This window comes from Lepisma saccharinum, chromosome 29 (genome assembly GCF_977018435.1).
Source record: "Lepisma saccharinum chromosome 29, izLepSacc3.1, whole genome shotgun sequence".
Classification (NCBI taxonomy): Eukaryota; Metazoa; Arthropoda; class Insecta; order Zygentoma; family Lepismatidae; genus Lepisma; species Lepisma saccharinum.
This window is the reverse complement of record NC_139257.1, coordinates 6,475,920-6,494,818: the sequence shown is the minus strand read 5'-3', so window position 1 is coordinate 6,494,818 and position 18,899 is coordinate 6,475,920. Positions and strand designations below refer to the sequence as shown.

The window sequence follows — 18,899 nt, the reverse complement described above, 5'->3', positions numbered from 1 at the left end:
AGGTTGTGTTATCTTATCAAGGTTGTGTTATTGTATTGTGCTACTTTCTTTTATACAATACTAGATAACCCGCCTTTGCCCGGGTATTTATTTATCCCGATCTTCTATTAGACAGGAAACCAATGAATTCTAACTATAGTTTAAATGTCATCGTGAATGTCACCAATTAGCTTAGCGACTCTGAAAACTATGGATTCGACCCTAATATCGGTCGTTTTCGATTATTTTTATATGTCAGCCCTTCCCACCCCCACCCCTAGGGGTGTCTTAACCCCACAGTATTTCTTTCAAGATTGTAAGTCATATGTGTACCAAGTTTGGTTGAAATTGCTCAAGGAGTTCGAGAGTTATGCCGGAACAAACATACATACATATATACACACATACATCCATTTTTATATTTCACCCCTCTCACCCCACATTCAGATATGTGATAAACTTGGAGTTGAACGGCATTCGGTGTGTCACTATTTATCTTAGCGAGCCAGGAAACTATGTATTCCACACAAATATCGGTCGTTTTCTATTATTTTTACACGTCACCCCCACCCCTAGGGGTGCCAGGGGTATCTTACCCCATAGTATTTCTTTCCTGATTGTAAGTCATATGTATACCAAGTTTGGTTGAAATTATTCCTGGCGCTCGAGTTATGCCGGAACAAACATACATACATATATATACGCGTATACACAGACATCCATTTATATATATAGAAGATCAAGACCTTGGGAGTATAACGTCGCAGTGAATAAATGGATGTCTAAACACTGCATGCAAGAGAGACAACAGCGCTTTTCCTAAAAAGAGGTGGTGGCTCGAAACCAGATACGTCCGGTCGGCGTCCTCTGGGGTTGTGTCAAAGATACCGAACTGGCCGTATACGCGATCAGCTCGGAAGAGAAATGTCACTTCATTGCTTCAGACTCATAGCTTTAACACTCAACAGGACAATAAGCTGATTTGTCAATAACACCTTCATCTTTTTTCATATGCTTTGAAATAAAATACTCGTTCGAAATCTATAATAGACTAAATATGGAGCCGAATCTTCGCCTCAAAGTTACAAGTGCACAACTAGACATCAAGAAACTGCGTCAGGATGCAAGCACGTCCTTCTCACTAGAAACTCTTGAGGATTGTGCTTGACAAACTTATTTTTGTTCTTTAAACGTAGGAACACCCAATAAAATAATAAACGTAGGATTCTAATGTTTATTTGTTTACAATCTTTCCACATAGAACCCGAATGTCATTTTGCTCTATTGCACACACGCCTCCAACATATCAAAAACACCCACCAATCAAGCAGCCAAAAAATACTCCACTATTCGGAGAAAAGCTATGGTTGGGTACATTAGACGTTTAGTTTCGACTAAAGGATATGAGAAAAAGTTTAAGAACCACTGAGATGAGGGGAGAGATAGTCTTCTCTTTCTGGTTGACGCTTGCTCGTTCAGACGCTACGAACCCTGGAAAAACTATGTTTCATCCTGAATGTATACAACCATGAAGCACATCGTCAGAATTCCACTAATAGATTAGCTTTCATTAAACAAAATATTTTATTTATCTACAGTGCCTTTCACTAATTAAAATACAAAACTAATTAATATTATATTGATATTATTACACGATATGTAAAAAAGACGGTATAAGAATAAAGATACAACAGCATGTATTTCAATATCTAGCTTACCTTTAGTTATGATCGGCAAAATTTGCATAAAACAAGTGCCCTGGCAAAGAAATCCATGTCAAATAGACGAAGAATTCAATATTTAAACAATAACAAAAAAGGATTTTAGACCCAGTTGGTTAAAAGTAAAGTTCCTTGTTAATATTTTATTCATATTATCACAAATTGTAGTGTGCAAGCATAAATCTTTGGTACAAAGCCGTATGATCCCAATATAATTCTTGCCTTGAAATAAATTCAGAGACAATTACTAACAATCGATTATGCAACAAATGCTAAAGAAGCAATGGTATAAGTGTAGTATGTCTCCACATTGGAAGAATATACAGTAAGTGTGATATGTATGTATGTTTCAAGTTCTCTATTTGTGTATCTTTTCTTCACTTTACTTTCTTGTTAACCACGTTAGGTTGGGTTGGGTTAGGTAAAGAAAACAGACCTAACCTAACCCAACGTGGTTCACAATGATGTATCGAGAAAAACTGTGGAGACATACTGCCGTAATTAAATGTGGAGACATACTACACCTATACCGAAGCATATTTTCATTATTTAATTTTCGTACTTCGAAAGTCATAAGGGCGGACCACCTGCACCTCCCTAAATACGTCCTTGTTTGTACAGGTTAATAACCAATTGGATAACAGTTCCGATTGATTTATGATTTTTTTTCTCAAATTCTCCTAGCAGGAAGACTAATATCGTAGAATTTTGGCAATCATTGTCACACAAAATTTGATACTTCCTCAACGTAATAGATCTCTTTGGATTTCGAAAAAGTTATTTATGTTGAAAAAACAACATAAAAAGTACCTTAGGCAAGCATGCGCGCTTCCCATGCACAATGTATTTTCCGTTGACAACCGACGACTGTGAGTATCGTGACGTAGACTAGTGGGAATTAACGTAGAAGTAAATCGGAACCTTAGTAGAATGCATTTGGGGACTTTATTTTAATGCTAAGAGAACGAAACCTGACCGGCTTAACCTAACTACGAAAGCATACTTTGAACAAAATATTAAGTAATGGCTAAAACTCGGCAGTGTGTGTTAACAGAAGTAAATCGAAATCGAACCATGCATTCGTAGCATTATGAAATCGCAATAAAACAAAAGGAACTTTGGCCACCAAATGATCCAGCTGAAAAATGCAACTCATCCTAAATTTCCCTCCAATATTATTCGACAGTAATGAACTCTCGCACCATGCATGTGCGTTACATATACGTAGTTGCGAAAACGCATGGGAAATGTAACGAGGGAATTGTGGGAAGCGAAGTACTTTTCTCAACGGACGTATCGAGCTGTAATTTTTCACTTTCACACCATCCCTATGTCATCAAAGAATCATATTGTGTAACTACTACTCCCCAAGCAGTTACAGCGAATTCTGTTCGCAGACCTTATCAATACTTCGGATCCCAGCTTCTCGGAAACAAGGAGCGATTTACGATTAAGCCATGACATTTTTTATGCTATAAAAATGGGAGAATCTATCTACCGAGACAGCAATGGTGCACAAATGTGAATGCACGTGTGTGTGTGTGTGTCAAGGGCGGCCGCAGGATTTTTCTCAGGGGGAGGGGGGCAGTTACAAACTCTAATTATTATTATTATTGTTTTATTTTTATTACTACTACGTATGTTATTTTAAATTGCACACACTTGTAATTTCCATATTCTGTATATCTATGTACGAGGGCAAACCGAAAAGTCTTTGCCCCGATTTTCTTTCAGCCGAAATATTAGTGTGATTGAGAAACCGAGATCTACATTCAATGCAATTCGCGATTAAAATTACCACCTGAGCGCTAGTGTCGCTTCCAATGGCCGCTCTATGTAGGATAGATCTTTGTTTACATTCAGTAGTAGTACGTAATAGCAGCGTGTCGTCATGGCTGGTATGGAAGAAACGTTTAAATTACGCGATATTTTAAATATTTCGAATGCGATGTGAATTCCAGGAACTTTAACGAAGGTGAAGCTGTGCTGAGAACGAATCATTTAATTATGATAGGCAAAAATAACATGAAAATGCAGACGAAAGTAATGTATAAGCACTGGTGCTGTGCTGTTTCATCTGCATCTCAGGTTGTAACTGCGGCTCTCGGAAATGATTTGAAAATAAAGCAATTCACCTATATTTGCAAAGCTTGGGCACGAGAAAAATTTAAACATACCGTTGCAGTTCTTCCCCCGAAGAGGCAGACTGGTTTAATAATAAGCTAATAATAGAATTCACAATTTCATCGAGGCTATCTTCCCTGAAAAAAATACTTATTGAATGAAACAGCAACATTGGCATGTCTATTTTCATTTTCTGGTTACCTTTATGATTACAGACATTTATTAATTCTCAAGCTATTTTCATTATCGCACTTAATTGACTTGCACCTGTTTCAAATTTCATGCATAATAGATAATACCACCGACAAGGTCTGTGGTAAAACCAGGGTTGAGCCCACTTGAAAAAATATATTTTAAAACCCAGTGGGTTTTTTCATTAGCTTTGGTATTTCAATGATTTCTGAAATGAAGGACTGTCATTAAAACTAGAGATTAATTTTGCTATCTAAATGCACAATACTTCTAATATTGAAATGAAGTAGAACGAAATATCAGAGCTCAGTACACCAATACAAACGTTTAATCTTCATTAAGAAATCACATAGGCCTATACTAAGATGTATATTCTGCAGGTACTTTAGACAAAAGATTCCAATATGTATGTTGAACAGCAACGTATTTATGTTTGCTCAATATTCAATACCTTCGTTACTGCAGTTTGTATACCAAATAGCATACAATTACATGATTACTACATTATTACAATAACACAACTATTACGTTCTACGTAACAGCCTATTTCTTGAAAAAAATCTACTATTGGGGAATACTATGTGTACTATTGCAATTTTATTATGCTTGTGACTGAAGATAATAGTACACACCTGTAATTGATTTCTTGATGCTTCTGACAAAAGTCGTAATGTATCTTATATCGTAATGTATCCATTATTGCAATATCTGCTAATATCAATTCAAACATACAAACTTGCTATGCACAGAGGTAACCAGCCGGACCCTGAGGCCGAGTGGTTAGCACATCGCGCTGCGACGCTAGGGGTCCCGGGTTCGAATCGGGCTTGGTTGTCTGTAAATGTCAACTCATCAATTTCATCATTTCATTACTCATGCCCATCTTCGCAAATTAACCAAGAGGCACAAAACGCGAAGTAAAATAAACTAAATCAATCAATCATGGAAATTTGGGGGGCACGGCCAACCCCACCCCGTCTTTTTCACTTTGGCGTTCTGAATTGTACACAGTTGCATGCCCTGGTGTCCTAGCTTCAAAACTTACCCGAAGCAGATTGGTCCAATAGTCTACGAGTTATGGCGTTTTTCCGATATAAGTGCAAAAATTTAAAAATCGCGCGGAAAAGCCTCGGCGAATCAGAGGTTACATTCGGCAAACCCGCACGGCGGTGTAAATGTGTGCCAGCTAGGAACATGAAACAACTTTCACTTCATTACGAAACGTCCATACTATAAAATCAAATCTAAAGTTTGCGTCCTTATCCCATAGGAGTGGGGAAAGATGGGGCGAAGTCCAGATTTTTATTCTTTCATGGAAAATTGCCGGACCCCATGGCCGAGTGGTTAGCACATCGCGCTGCGACGATAGGGGTCTCGGGTTCGAATCGGGCTTGGTTGTTTGTGAATGTCCATTCATCAATTTCATCATTTCATCCCTCATCATCATCTTGGAAAATTAGTCGAGAGGCACAAACCGCGAAGTAAAATAAAATTAAAAAAAAAAAAAACTAAGTAAAAGTAAAATAAACTAATCAATCAATCAACCACATAGGTAACCAGGAAATCGTAAGAGAATAAAGGATAAAAACTGTGGTTTAGCAGTTTGTTGTGATCTGCTAGTTGGTGTGCCGGGTGGCGAAGTGCAGTGGGTAGGCAATTACAAATGTGAATTATATTACATGTATTCACATTTTATTTATAAAAGCTCGAGAAAACCCGAAAAAAACAACTCAACCCAAAAAAACTATTAAACCCACCTGCACCCAGGTGGGTTGAACTTTTTCAAACCCTGGATAAAAATTGTTTTCGAAAAAAAAATGGTTTTATTCATAAAGAACAATGTAAAACTTTACTATCTTTCGGAAAATAAAGTGAACGGACTCGTGCATTCTTCGTAATTCCTTACCGCATTTCAATGTTATCTGTCCATGCCAATCTTCTGTCAAATAATTATGTTTTACCTGATTTATTTACAAATTTCATTTTGTTGATTCCATTAGGTGGAAACACATGTAAACTTTTCACTTGTCTTGACCCACAAAACGATTTGGAGCGAAAAACGGAACATTAGACGTTACTCTTTCGAACACATTTCCCATGCTTTGAGACGTCAACACAACACCGTATCCTACATAGAGCAGTTCCGGATAAATCCACCAGATGGCATATCGGATAATTTTAATCGCGAATAGTTTTTTCTTGGAACGGTCCTGCTCCATAGCACGGCGCTGTTGTCAGTTTGCAAAGATTGCTGTAGTACTCAACACGTCCACGTTGTATTGTGCAGTGAAGTGTTATTCGTTATCTATGGAGCAAGTCAAGAACGCTCATCGAGGTCCATAGATCAATAGCCGATGTATGGGACAAGTGTCTCGCTTTGAGAAGTGTGCGGTGGTGGTGTTGTGAGTTCGAAAATGGATGAGAAGACCTTCATGGCAATGGAAAACATTGCTCACGGTGTTCTGGAATCGCCGAGGAGCACTCCTGCTGGATTTCACGCCTCGAGGTGACACCATCAACGCTGACAGCTATTGTGGCAGACTCACACGTCTGGGAGCTGCCATCAGGAAAAAGCGACAAGGGATTCTCGATGTGGACAATGTGGTTATTCTCCACGATAACGCCACGCCTCAAATGGCAAACAGGACCATCGACAAAATTCAGTCATTTGAATTAGAGATTCTGGAGCATGCACTTTATAGTGCAGACCTCGCCCCCTTAATTTCCACGTGTTCAGTGCACTGAAGAAGTTCCTGGCAGGACAGAGGTTCATTTGAGACTACGAAGCGAAAACCACTGTCCGGTGTAGTTCCACGATCAACCGGCCGAATTTTACAACAGCGGCATCTCCAAACTAGCAATGAGATGGGTCAAATGCCTGAACCGCTGTGGTGACTATGTGGAAAAATTGTGCAAGTTACATAGAACAATTCCTATATTTTGACTTCCCTGCATGTTTATTATTTCCGCTGAAAAAAATGGGGGAAATGCTTTTCGATTTGCCCTCGTACAATTTGCATAACTGTATACTTAACATTATTTCATGTAGGACAAAAAGCTCTGTTTTATTGTTGGATAATCAGTGTAAATTTACTGTAATCTTAAATGTAACTGTATTTCAAATAATAATTAATAATAACAATTATTATTATCATAATAGTTGCTGTGACTTACGGCTTTTAAGTCACAGAAAACAATACTTTTTGTTATAAAATATATCTACAATTTCACCATTTGAATTACATGAACTCTTTCCAGAAATCTCAGGGGGGGGCAAGTGCGCCCTGCGGGCACCAATGGTGTGTGTGTGTGTGTGTGTGTAAGTTGCTCATTTATATGCAAGAAGTATTTATAATTATTAACTGAGGTGAGCGGCGGTGTTTGGGTTCCACATTCGGCGGAGGGAAAGGTGCCAGAACTGAGTATATTTCCTTTTGTATATAAGGTTTAGCATAGTGCTGGGTCAAAAGTGGGGGAAATGACCCCTAATCGCCACCACTGACTGGGGTATATATCCATGTAGTTCTGCATACGTATTATGAATAGTAAAGTTTTTAATTGCCCTGAATCATTTAATACTTTAATATTAACATTTTCTTCATATATATATATATATATATATATATATATATATATATGTCACATATGACAACTGCACATAGACGTGAAAGTTTGATTCAAGTTCATTTTATGTTCAATAGGCTAATCAGGACTGGTCCTACAGTTTTAAAGTGGAATCCAAATCACTATGCAATATGTCTTAAGTGAGGATCAAACATGGGACGTGTACGGGTCAATCCATATCAAGTGGTACAGAAAAAACACATTGGTTGCCTGACCATATTTTTAAAAAGTATATAGGTTTGTGTGGTGTGAGCCTCATACGTTGACACTTCAGAACCACTGTTATTTTATTTTTACTATCACTGATTTCAAGATGGCGAATATTTCCTTATCATGGCGCGCGTCATTTTCTCCATTTGTAAGCATTAGCGGTAACTTTTTTTATCTCAGCTCTGGAAGTCCTAGCATAATAAGCACATTATAAGCTACAATTGTATTTGTGTATAATATTCTAAATATTATTCCTTCATAATTAATTTTAAGGTCAAAATTGTGTATCCAAACTAGGGATGGCCAGATCCCGAAGTCCGGATCCGGTTGGTTCCGGATCCTAAAATTTTTCGGATCCGGATCTGGTACTTTTGGATCCGGATCCGTTTTGCCATCCCACATGCGCTTCTTAGGAAAGTAAGAATGTGTTTATAACATATTGTTACCTGCTAATATACATATATATGTAATATACATACATACACACACACATATATATATATATATATATATATATATATATATATCCCCACGTCAATTTGTCCTCATCTTGACATTTGAGGCGGGTTTTGCTCCCCAAAACAGTTTTTTAGCCGAAACAAAAAAAACACGTATTTCTTCCTTTGGGCCCCTCTATACACCTGCGAAGTTTCATGAAAATCGGAGGGGGACACAGGGTCAGATCCTTACTTCAATTTCTCCTCATCTTGACATTTGAGGGGATTTTGCCCCCTAAAACAGTTTTTAACTGAAACTAAAAAAAAAAGGAATTTCTTCCTTTGGGCCCCTCTATACACCTGCCACGTTTCATGGAAATCGGAGGGTGACACAGGGGTCAGATCCCCACTTTAATTTGTCCTCATCTTGACATTTGAGGGGAGGTTGCCCCCTAGAACAGATTTTTAGCCGAAACAAAGAAACACGTATTTCTTCCTTTGGGCCCCTCTATAAAACTGCCAAGTTTCATGGAAATCGGAGCGGGACACAGGGGTCAAATGCCCACTTAAATTTGTCCTCATCTTGACATTTGGGGGGGGGTTGCCCCCTAAAACAGTTTTTTAGCCGAAACAAAAAAACACGTATTTCTTCATTTGGGCCCGTTTATACACACACCTGCCAAGTTTCATGGAAATCGGAGGGGGACGCAGGGGTCAGATCCTCACTTAAATTTGTCCTCATCTTGACATTTGAGGTGGTTTTGCCCCCTAAACAGTTTTTTAGCTGAAATAAAAAAAAACACTTATTTCTTCCTTTGGGCCCCACTATACACCTGCAAAGTTTCATGGAAATCGGAGTGGGACACACAGGTCAAATGCCCACTTAAATTTGTCCTCATCTTGACATTTGAGGGGGGTTGCCCCCTAAAACAGTTTTTTAGCCAAAACAAAAAAAAAACACGTATTTCTTCCTTTGGGCCCGTTTATACACACACCTGCCAAGTATCATGGAAAAATCAGAGGGGGGGACAGGGGTCAGATCCTCACTTAAATTTGTCCTCATCTTGACATTTGAGGTGGTTTTGCCCCCTAAACAGTTTTTATTAGCTGAAATAAAAAAAACACGTATTTCTTCCATTTTGCCCCACTATACACCTGCCAAGTTTCATGGAAATCGGAGGGGGACACTTAGATAACCTCCCTTGTAATACTAACAAGGGAGGTTATCTAAGTGTCCCCCTCCGATTTAGTAGCAGTGCCCATTCCGACGATATTTAAATAAATGCATGCCTGGTGCGAAATTGTCCCTCCTCACCTTAAAGGTTAAATTTAAATTTTGATCTTCCAGTTTTACAATCTACATTTCTTCCTTTGAACTCCACAAACAGTTCATTCAGATTGCAAAGAATGAGCCGCTTTTGCTTATGAACTTTCATATTATATATTTTTACAGATAAACAATCTTTCCTTCTTGGACAGAGTCGACTGCAAACCAGTGGAGACTCGGATTATTTTGGGTGTAGGAAGTTATGAGAAACAGACCGAGGAAAATTTTCGAAGGCTCTCCCTGTCTGCCGTGTGTGAAATTAGTACAGTTTTGCCAATTCCAACCTCCTGATGAGAAAAAAAGTACTCTTTCAACTCTTAAATTACGCTAAATACGATATAATTATGCTGGTATCGACTGATGGTTGAAGTAGTTTTAAGTTCAATTTATGCAGCTATTTTGGAGTTGTGAACTGCGTTATTGGTTATATATTATAGTTAAGCAATATTAGGAATTTCGACCCTTTAAAAAAAATGGGTTCAGTTGTGTGCTTGAAAAAAGTTGAAGATATTTCGACGACTAGTAACGGCGTCCGTTTGTTTTTATTTGTAACTTCCTACTTTCTAACGATTTCCTTTCATAAAATGTTCCTCACTTGTTAAACTGGAGAGGAAAAAGAGAAGATTAAAAGAAGAGGATGTACCAGACTGTAAAAGCTTGTCCCTTGGTCGGCATACTTCCGTTTGTTTGAAACAAGTCCGCTAGAAAAGTACAAACAAGATCCGGAGATTTATAAAAAAATAAAAATATTTCCTCAAAATATATTCATTCGGATTCTACCATTATGTTAAAGACAGTGTGTCAGGTGCGAACAAAGTTCAAATTTTGCTAGGTTTAGAACTATTATGCTAGGGTTGCCACTGATTTAGGAAGCCACGAGAGGTTCCTCGCGGACCGTATAACTTGGCAAACAACCTCCCACCCTTGCAATGGCCCTCACCCATCTGCCTGTAGGATGACTAGAAAGCTTCCTCAGCCGCAGGCAGCAGATTGGAGCGAGCGAGTGATATAGTGGAACCATGAGCAAAACAACCTGGGCAGACCCGCGAGTCCTGTGCACCATACCCCCCCCCCCCAGAGTAGGGGAGGGGGAGAGTTGACCATGCTTCCTTATGGCCCGAGGTGGAGGGAAGAAGGGAAAGCTGCGCGGGGACTTGTCGTCCCAAGGTTTTTTTTTTCCTTGTGGCCGATCTATAGCATATTTACTCTTGACAGTTGAATGGCGAACCTACATTACGCTCATAATTTTACAATGCTCATTGAACTCTTAAAAAATAGAGAACTGAAAATAAGTATAAATGAAATGTAGGATGTCTCTTTCCTAGTTCTGGTAGAATGCCCTGATCTTTCACTACTTCTCTCGTCAAGCTCACCAGACGCCTGGGTACATTGAACTCTGCAACTTACCTCCTTCGAGAAATACTTTTCAGCCCGCCCTCGTATATATACTTTATTACAGATCCATTTCAGGATTGTAATATTGTTAATTTACATTCCAATTTACAGTATGCAGAATTCAAACACAAAATATGTTAATAAGAAATTAATTAGTCATACCTTATTTAATGCGAATTATAGAATTTTTCGTGAGTTTTATCTCTTAAACGAGTTGAATCTCAAAACTCAAATTTTTAACTGAGGTTACTTACCATAGAGTACTGTATTGTGTACACATTTCAGAATTTTAAACAACTGCCCTGAGCTTGGAAAATTTTATCAAAAAGGACATGTTTATGACCCTGTAGAAAAAAATATTAAAGTCTCCAGCTTCAAATAATTTAGACATACACTATTGGTACACAGGTAATTGCAAAAAAAAATTGAAGTGTGAAACAAACAGCCTTTCCCCTAAAAAATAACCGAAAATGAAATTTTGAGCAATTTGGAAACACAATTTTGGCCTTAAAAAATTAATTATGTCTGATTGTACTAGGACTTACCAAAGCTGAGATAAAAAAGTTACTGCTGATGCTTAAGAATGGAGAAAATGACGGGGGCCATGATAAAGAAATGTCCGCCATCTTGAAATCAGTGATAGTAAAAATAAAATAACAGTGGCTCTACACATGAGGCTCACGCGACACAAAAAATACACTTCTTTAAAAATGTCAGGCAACCAGTGTTGTACCACTTGATATGGATTGACCAGTATGGCAAAAACAAATTAGTAAGTAGAAGAAATGGCCAATATGTGTTTCTTCACTGCTACACCATGTAAAATTATTTAGTTAGATCCAAAATATGACATTATGAACCTCTAAACCCTTAACTGACACTGCAAGTGAAATACTGTAAGTTGGCCACAATTGGTAAAAAGCAAACAAAAAACAAAATTTGAGTATTTACCGCCAAAAAGGCCAAATTTCCTGTTGTCTTCTTATCCAAAAAGGCACCTTTTTGCAACTCTGACAGAGAGTTATATGTCATCTATTAAGTGACCATAATAATAACTGTAAATTTAGAACCATTCAGATACATTTATTTCTGCAGATAGAAAACTTGAACTGCAACGGCATTGCATCTGAGCAAAATCAATGTTTTTCAAGATGGATGATTTCACAACGTTGCACTCTATGTTTGAGGATGGCGAACAACAGACCAATTTAACACGGCTTGCAAAAACTTTTAAAATCAGGCTACATTTTTGTAGACAAGAAACACAAGTATCAGCAATATTAGGGCACCACTAAAGCTTTAGGTTTTTAATAAAAAAATATACTGTAATGTAGTGCATGATTTAGTTAGGGTGGAGGTAGGTCACTGATATTGTGACCATGGTAACTGCAACAAATTCGGATACTTTAGGCTGAAATTGATGCCACAACTAAATATATGTAGTGAATGATTTGGTTTTGTGTTTGAGTGAAAACTCTGAAGTATTTTAAGATGGGGGACGAAAAATGGACTTTTCATATGCTGAGGTATCTCCAAATTCTGATGACACTGCCTAAGTATATTTTTTGGAGATTAACAATTTAGGGCATTATTTAAGCTATAGTTTGGCAATTTTTTGGTAAATATGCGATATCGGACGAACGGATTTCTTCAAATTTACAGGAGAAACTACTTACTGAAATCAGTTTCTGTAGCATTCTCGAAGTTCTTTGAGGTATTTTCTTTCGCGGAAACTGAAAACTCCACCATAGAATGCTGCAGAACAAGAAATAATCACTTTTTATGTAAGGAACTTGCATTTTCTGTAAAGCGACAACATTATGCCGTTGTTTCTATTATGTACCTGCAGATGGCACGAGCGTTGAAAGTCATGCAGTCTCACCAGTGTTTCCAAACGTGCCTTTTTTTTTTAACTATGCGTACCTAACCTAACCGGAAATGGTCAGTGGGGCTATCGTGAATGGTTGTTGGGGCGATTCGTCAATGGTTTGTGATGACATAATGTACACAAAACTAGGTATTTTTCGGTGAAGAAGGTTGAAACACTGCATACCCACTCCAAATCGACAAAACACAAGCATGACGCGCGATGATCCATGACGAGTACACACCATATTGTCTGTTACCCAAGCGGAACAAGGAAGACAAATAATGACTCGTAATATGAAAAGTTGACACTATTTTATGGAAAAAGGCATAACTTCACCTTAAAGAATCTTCCGCAATGCAGAATAGGTAAGTATCAATGCTAAAGTTAATGAAATAAACGAGTGAGAGGTGTTTGGGCGATATCACATAATTACCATTTTTTTTAAAAAAAATACCCGGCTACTACAAAAGAAATATACACTTTCAATGGTTTATAAATCCAAAACTATTTATATTATCAGGAAACACTTTTCACTGTTTTATAAAGTAATTCTTTAAGTTATTTTTCGGGAACTCACAGATGTTCAATATGTGCTCCTTGTGTCACACGGCACACATCAAGACGATAATCACATTCAACCCAAACCAGGTGTAATACCTGTGTCTACATTTTTGGAAGGTTGTGGAATAAAATAAAATGTTTTCTGATCACAATAATAATTTGTTGTGGCATTTGTAGTTCCAAACTCGCCTTTGCTGTGCACTTCACTGGAAACCAGCACAGACGCGATCTACTTTTTCCTCGGACACGGTGGGTCTTCCCAGACTTTTGCCTTTACACCCTGTTGTTTCAAATTTTCTGTATTAATCGTAGATCAACTGTCTAGTAGGTACTGATTTTCCGAAATGTGTTCAAAAATGTCATTGTAGGACAGTAACGGAGTTTGTTTTGGCTAGTTCAAGAACACAATATGATTTTTCAACAACGTTTGCAGCCTCTTAGCAATTGTTGCACTGGAACAACAATCAGTGACAACAACAAACACCAACAATGTGTCCTATCCAAAGTTCCACAGTTCCTCAACCTACCAGCATAAAATTCAAGTCAATTTTACGAATAGTTTTTGTTTTATAAAACATTGACAATGTATTTTCCTTTATAGAAGCCCTGTATAGTGAAAATTTAGGGAACATTGTGGACCAAACTGGAGGTTCACTAGTATTATGACCATGGGAACTCCAGTAAAATTAGATATTTTGGAGGGCTGATATGGTATCACATTTGGATAAAGACAATTAAATATGGTGGATTTATAATTTGCTTGATTGAATCATCCATCTAGAAAAAACACATATATAATAAATTGCGAACAAACTGCATTGAAGTAGATCTAAAAGAGTTGAATAGTGTTTTTGTATTATTTAATGGCCTCTGATGGCTTATGAGGAAATGAAATAAATGAGTCAAAAATGCCTTTGTAGCTGTAGCAGAATTCTTTCACCTTAGGCACAACATTCTAATCACAAAATAATTTGTTTCATCAATTAAAAAAAACATATTGAAATATCCACTAACATTTACAAAACAGTGCTTCATCTTGGAATCAGTTGTACGTTGTCACAGGTATACTGCTAAAAATGGCAGGTTTTGTGGTGAAGTGAGGAGCAAAATGATCACTAGAGAAGATACTCAAATTTGTTTATCGTTGCAAGGGGAAGGGGTGGCAAACACGAGTGATAAAATCAAAAGTCTAAATGAAAAAGTTTCATTGTAACATATTTTGTGGCACACACTGTGGTCTTGTTGACTTAACATGCTACGATAGCAAAGATCCTGGGTTCAAATCATGGTAAAAGATAAATGTGAGTCTGTGTTCCATCATGTACTTCATCTAATCACCATAATCTCATTGGTGTGATTAACCTAGAGATGTAAAAAAAGTCATAAAACAAGCAAATAACTATGTTCATTATCTTACTTTATCAGTTCAAAAATTCTACCCATATTTCAAATTAGGGCTGAACCAATACACTCACCGATACTTCTATAATTCCAATTTAAAATAACAAAAATCTGATTTTTTAGTAGTGCCAACTATGCTGTAGCGACACCGTGCAATGGAGCCAGGCAATGTTGATTATACCAAAGGTTAGTTACATGCGTACCCTCCCTCAGAGCAAATGAATATACTCTTCCCACTCCATGTCCGTGCACAGTGACAACAAGAACAGAGCGTTGTGAGCGAGCGGTCAGGGAGTGCAGTCACGATGTTTACGAAGCAGGAGCAGTGGAGCTGGTTAAAAATTGAATATGCTAGAGGTCGCACAGCACAACAGTGTCACCACGGACTGTGACCTTGACCTAATCCCTAAGATGAAGGAACCACTTCATGGGATTCGCTTAGTTCGAGACATTCTTCTGGCAGTAAATCGCTCTCTTCACACTATCAACAGATTTGGCAGTGCCAACAGCACCCGACGGCTTCCACATTGCTGGCAACACTGGGGACTTCATCGAAGGCCTGTAAAACTTAGAACCATGTATGTATGCTGTGTGTCTAGAAAATAAATAGTTGCCACTACTAAAAAATCAGCAATTGTATATATTATATGTGTGTAATTATTATTATTACATTTTATATGTATACATTTCTGATGAGGGGCGATGAATAAATTAACCCACGAAATGATGCTCTCTTGCAACTATGTATTTCAACTGTACAGTCTTTTTTTAGATCAGTGATGATCGATCAGATGTTTCAAGTATGAGAGAAATATTAAGAGAAGCTAAGAGCGAGATAATCGTGTCGTTGTCGTCCACCCCCTCCATGTTGAAAAAATTAGATCATGTCTCTTTACCTCCTCTAAAACTACTAAAACTAAGAGATCACTCTTCCCAAACTAACATTAAACCATTTGTGAACACAAGACTAAAAGCTAACAGTAAAGAGTGTAATGTAAAACCAATCTCAGTGTCTTATTTGTCCTTTAACAAAGAGAACAGAATTTAGTAAACAAAATGTAAGGAGAGAATCAAAACTCATACCAGTCTCTTCCTTCTATATCAAGCGATTGACGTCAGTGCAGTGATTTTCTGATGTATACTATCGGCAAATGATGTCTAAAAAGAAATAAATGCATAGTTCTATCGTGTGGTGTGGAAGCAAATCCAAACCGATCACTACACTTTCCAGAAAGTAAGTGCCATCAACATTCCCCTGCCGCTTTTCCTGTGCCGAAACACACCTGCTGAAACCCAGTTATCCAGATCGGGACAAACAAAACTCTAAAGTTGGAAAGGAATAGGCGAATTAGCCCAGATATTTGAATTTCCAGGAAAATGCTGTGCTATGTCTGAGACACTTTCAAGGGTGATGATCTTTTTGATCATTTATTTACTATGCCGGTAGTATTATATGGTTGTGAAACGTGGACTCTAACTTTAAAAGAAGAACATAAATTGAGAGTTTTTGAAAATAAAGAACTTAAGAGAATATTTAGACCTATAAAAGATGAAGAAACACGGGAATGGATACTATTTGGTTTGAGTTGGTGTTTTAAGTCCACTTTATGCACAGTAAGGCTAATCGGGACTGGACCTACACTTTAAAGTGGGATCCGAACCACTTGTGCCTCCACCGGGTATCGAACCCGGGACCTCTTGATTACAAGGGAATGACGCTACCACTGCGCCATGGGGGAGGCCCGGGAATGGATACTATTATATGAAGGGCTCGGGTGTAAAAGAAGGGACATTTTGGTCATTTCAGAGTTCATTAAGAAAAAAGGTTATTAGAAGCTATACTGTAGATAAATTGTTTTCGTGTTGTGTTTACCAATTTCAGAAGGCTTCACTGAGTGCCATGCAAATTGATGACATGGCAATTTCACTCGAAAATTGAAGGATGGCACATTTTACCTTGTAACTCAAAAATGACCAAAATTTCACCATGTTTTACACCGAGCCATTCATATAATAATGAACTGCTTTACTTATATTCAGTATTCATTGGAAGAAAAGTTTCTTGTCTTCATGCTTTGCATGCTTTTGTGTGTTTTATTTCCTTACTTGGAAACTCAACACAGAAACAATATAAAAATAATTTACAAATATAAAATTTTGTTACGAATCTTGAATTAAGTTCGAGTCTTTGTTTTAAGTCAACATTCTGCATAGATAGGCTAATCGGGACTGGACTTACAGTTTAAAGTGGGATCCGAACCACTATGTGCCTGCAATGACTCTTGAAGTGCAAGCAGTTGCCTATACCTGCAAAAAAGAGGACCTTTCCCCATTTTCCTACCAACCCACCTAGAAGATTTTTAGGGTAAAATAGGACGTCTGGTACCCCTAATCTTTGACCACTATTAGTGCTTCATATGTGGGAAAGTTTGTGAAGAGGCTTATTTACATAGAAGCTCACCGGACACTCCACCACAGGATGTCTGGAATCCAGTAATTCCAGACTCTTGAGCACGCTGGTGGAATCTGTGCATATAAGGACTTTCTTCAGAACGTGAATGTAGAATGAATGAAGTAAGCAAAGTATTGTTGAGTCACCAGTCAAGTTAGAGAGACTTAGATTCAGACACAAAACACCTGCATTAGTAACTGAGTTAAAACCAGGAGTAGAGTAGACAGAATTAAAAATAATTCAGGTGCAGCTCTTTTTCCCAGGGGCCAGCATTTTTTTTCAAACACAGGCTAAGAAAGCCATGAATCCAACTAAAATAAAGCTACACATTTTGAAATGTGACCTTAACACATTCAATTTACTAATTACCGCAAAATTGGATTAAAAGCAATTGATCCTTGTAACAGAGTAGCTCTACCGACAATAGCATAAATAACTATGCAAAAGGCATACATTCTAATACACATCCGACTCTACCATACCACTGCAGGTTTTAAAATCCAGCTAACAGCAGTGCAGAAATTTATAAGGGCATGTTGATTATTCCAGTTTAATGATACAAGATAACACGTGAGCAAATATATACTGTACTTGTTATTTAAAAAAGAGGGAATGGAAATTTCCATAACTGAACTTGAATTATTAAAAAAATCAAAACTGGATTTGGAAATTCAAGTAAAAATTGTCAGGCTCAAGTTTAGAGCCTTTAGAGTTACTAAAATGGTAAAAATTTACTATTCTTCGGACACCTCTAATTTTTTCGTTTCATCAATTTTTGACATTCGTACTTACGTATCTGCTTCGCGGAACATTCTTGAAGGTCTATCAACGTTGTTTTGATGAAATTTGAACTATGTTTCCTAACCTAACAGAACTAACCTAACCACGTGCCAATGGTTCGCAATTATTTCCAATTTCTAGATCCTGATACTAACACGACACCAAATTTTTAACTATGTTTCCTAACCTAACAGAACTAACCTATCCATGTGCCAATGGTTCGTGGGGCTAGCTATTCTCCGTCGGAGAATAATTTTCAATGAACAACATGAATTTCAGCTATGAAACATTCCCACATCACACAAAACACCTTCCCGATGTTCGACAATGCTACAGGAACTTATTACGGTAAGTAGTTTCTTCCGTAAAAATAAATAAATGTGTCCGAAGGATAGTAAACAAGTACTGAAAACTCTGACCTCTACAATTCAAACTGATTAAAATATCAAAACAGATCTTTACAAGCATACAATACTTACATTGCATGAAATATGAAGTGCACTTTTGGTGAAATGATATCAATTGCTGTCACCTGGCATCAGTGATAGACCAGATATTCTTTAAAAGTTGCAAAATACGCTGGAGAATGAACAAAGCAGAGCAAATACGGCTTACATATATAGTTTATCATGAAGCTACAGTGTGTTCATTCTTCAGATATTAGTGGAAATTAATCGCATGGCAAAAAAGTAATTTATGTCACAGTATTTTAATGCTTAAACTTGCCACCCTTATGTTTTTGTTTTTTGTCATCCATTTTATGCACTGAAAGGCTGAGGAGGACTGAATCTACAGATTAAATGAGATCTGAAAACACAAAACAAAT

At 37.5% G+C, this 18,899-nt stretch overlaps 1 protein-coding gene across 3 annotated transcripts in view; it reads right to left on the bottom strand.

Annotated features, from left to right (window-relative positions):
* Nucleotides 1-18,899, bottom strand: part of LOC145981554 (USP6 N-terminal-like protein) — a 179,898-nt gene that overhangs the window by 160,023 nt on the left and 976 nt on the right. The gene's annotated exons all lie outside the window — the stretch shown is intronic.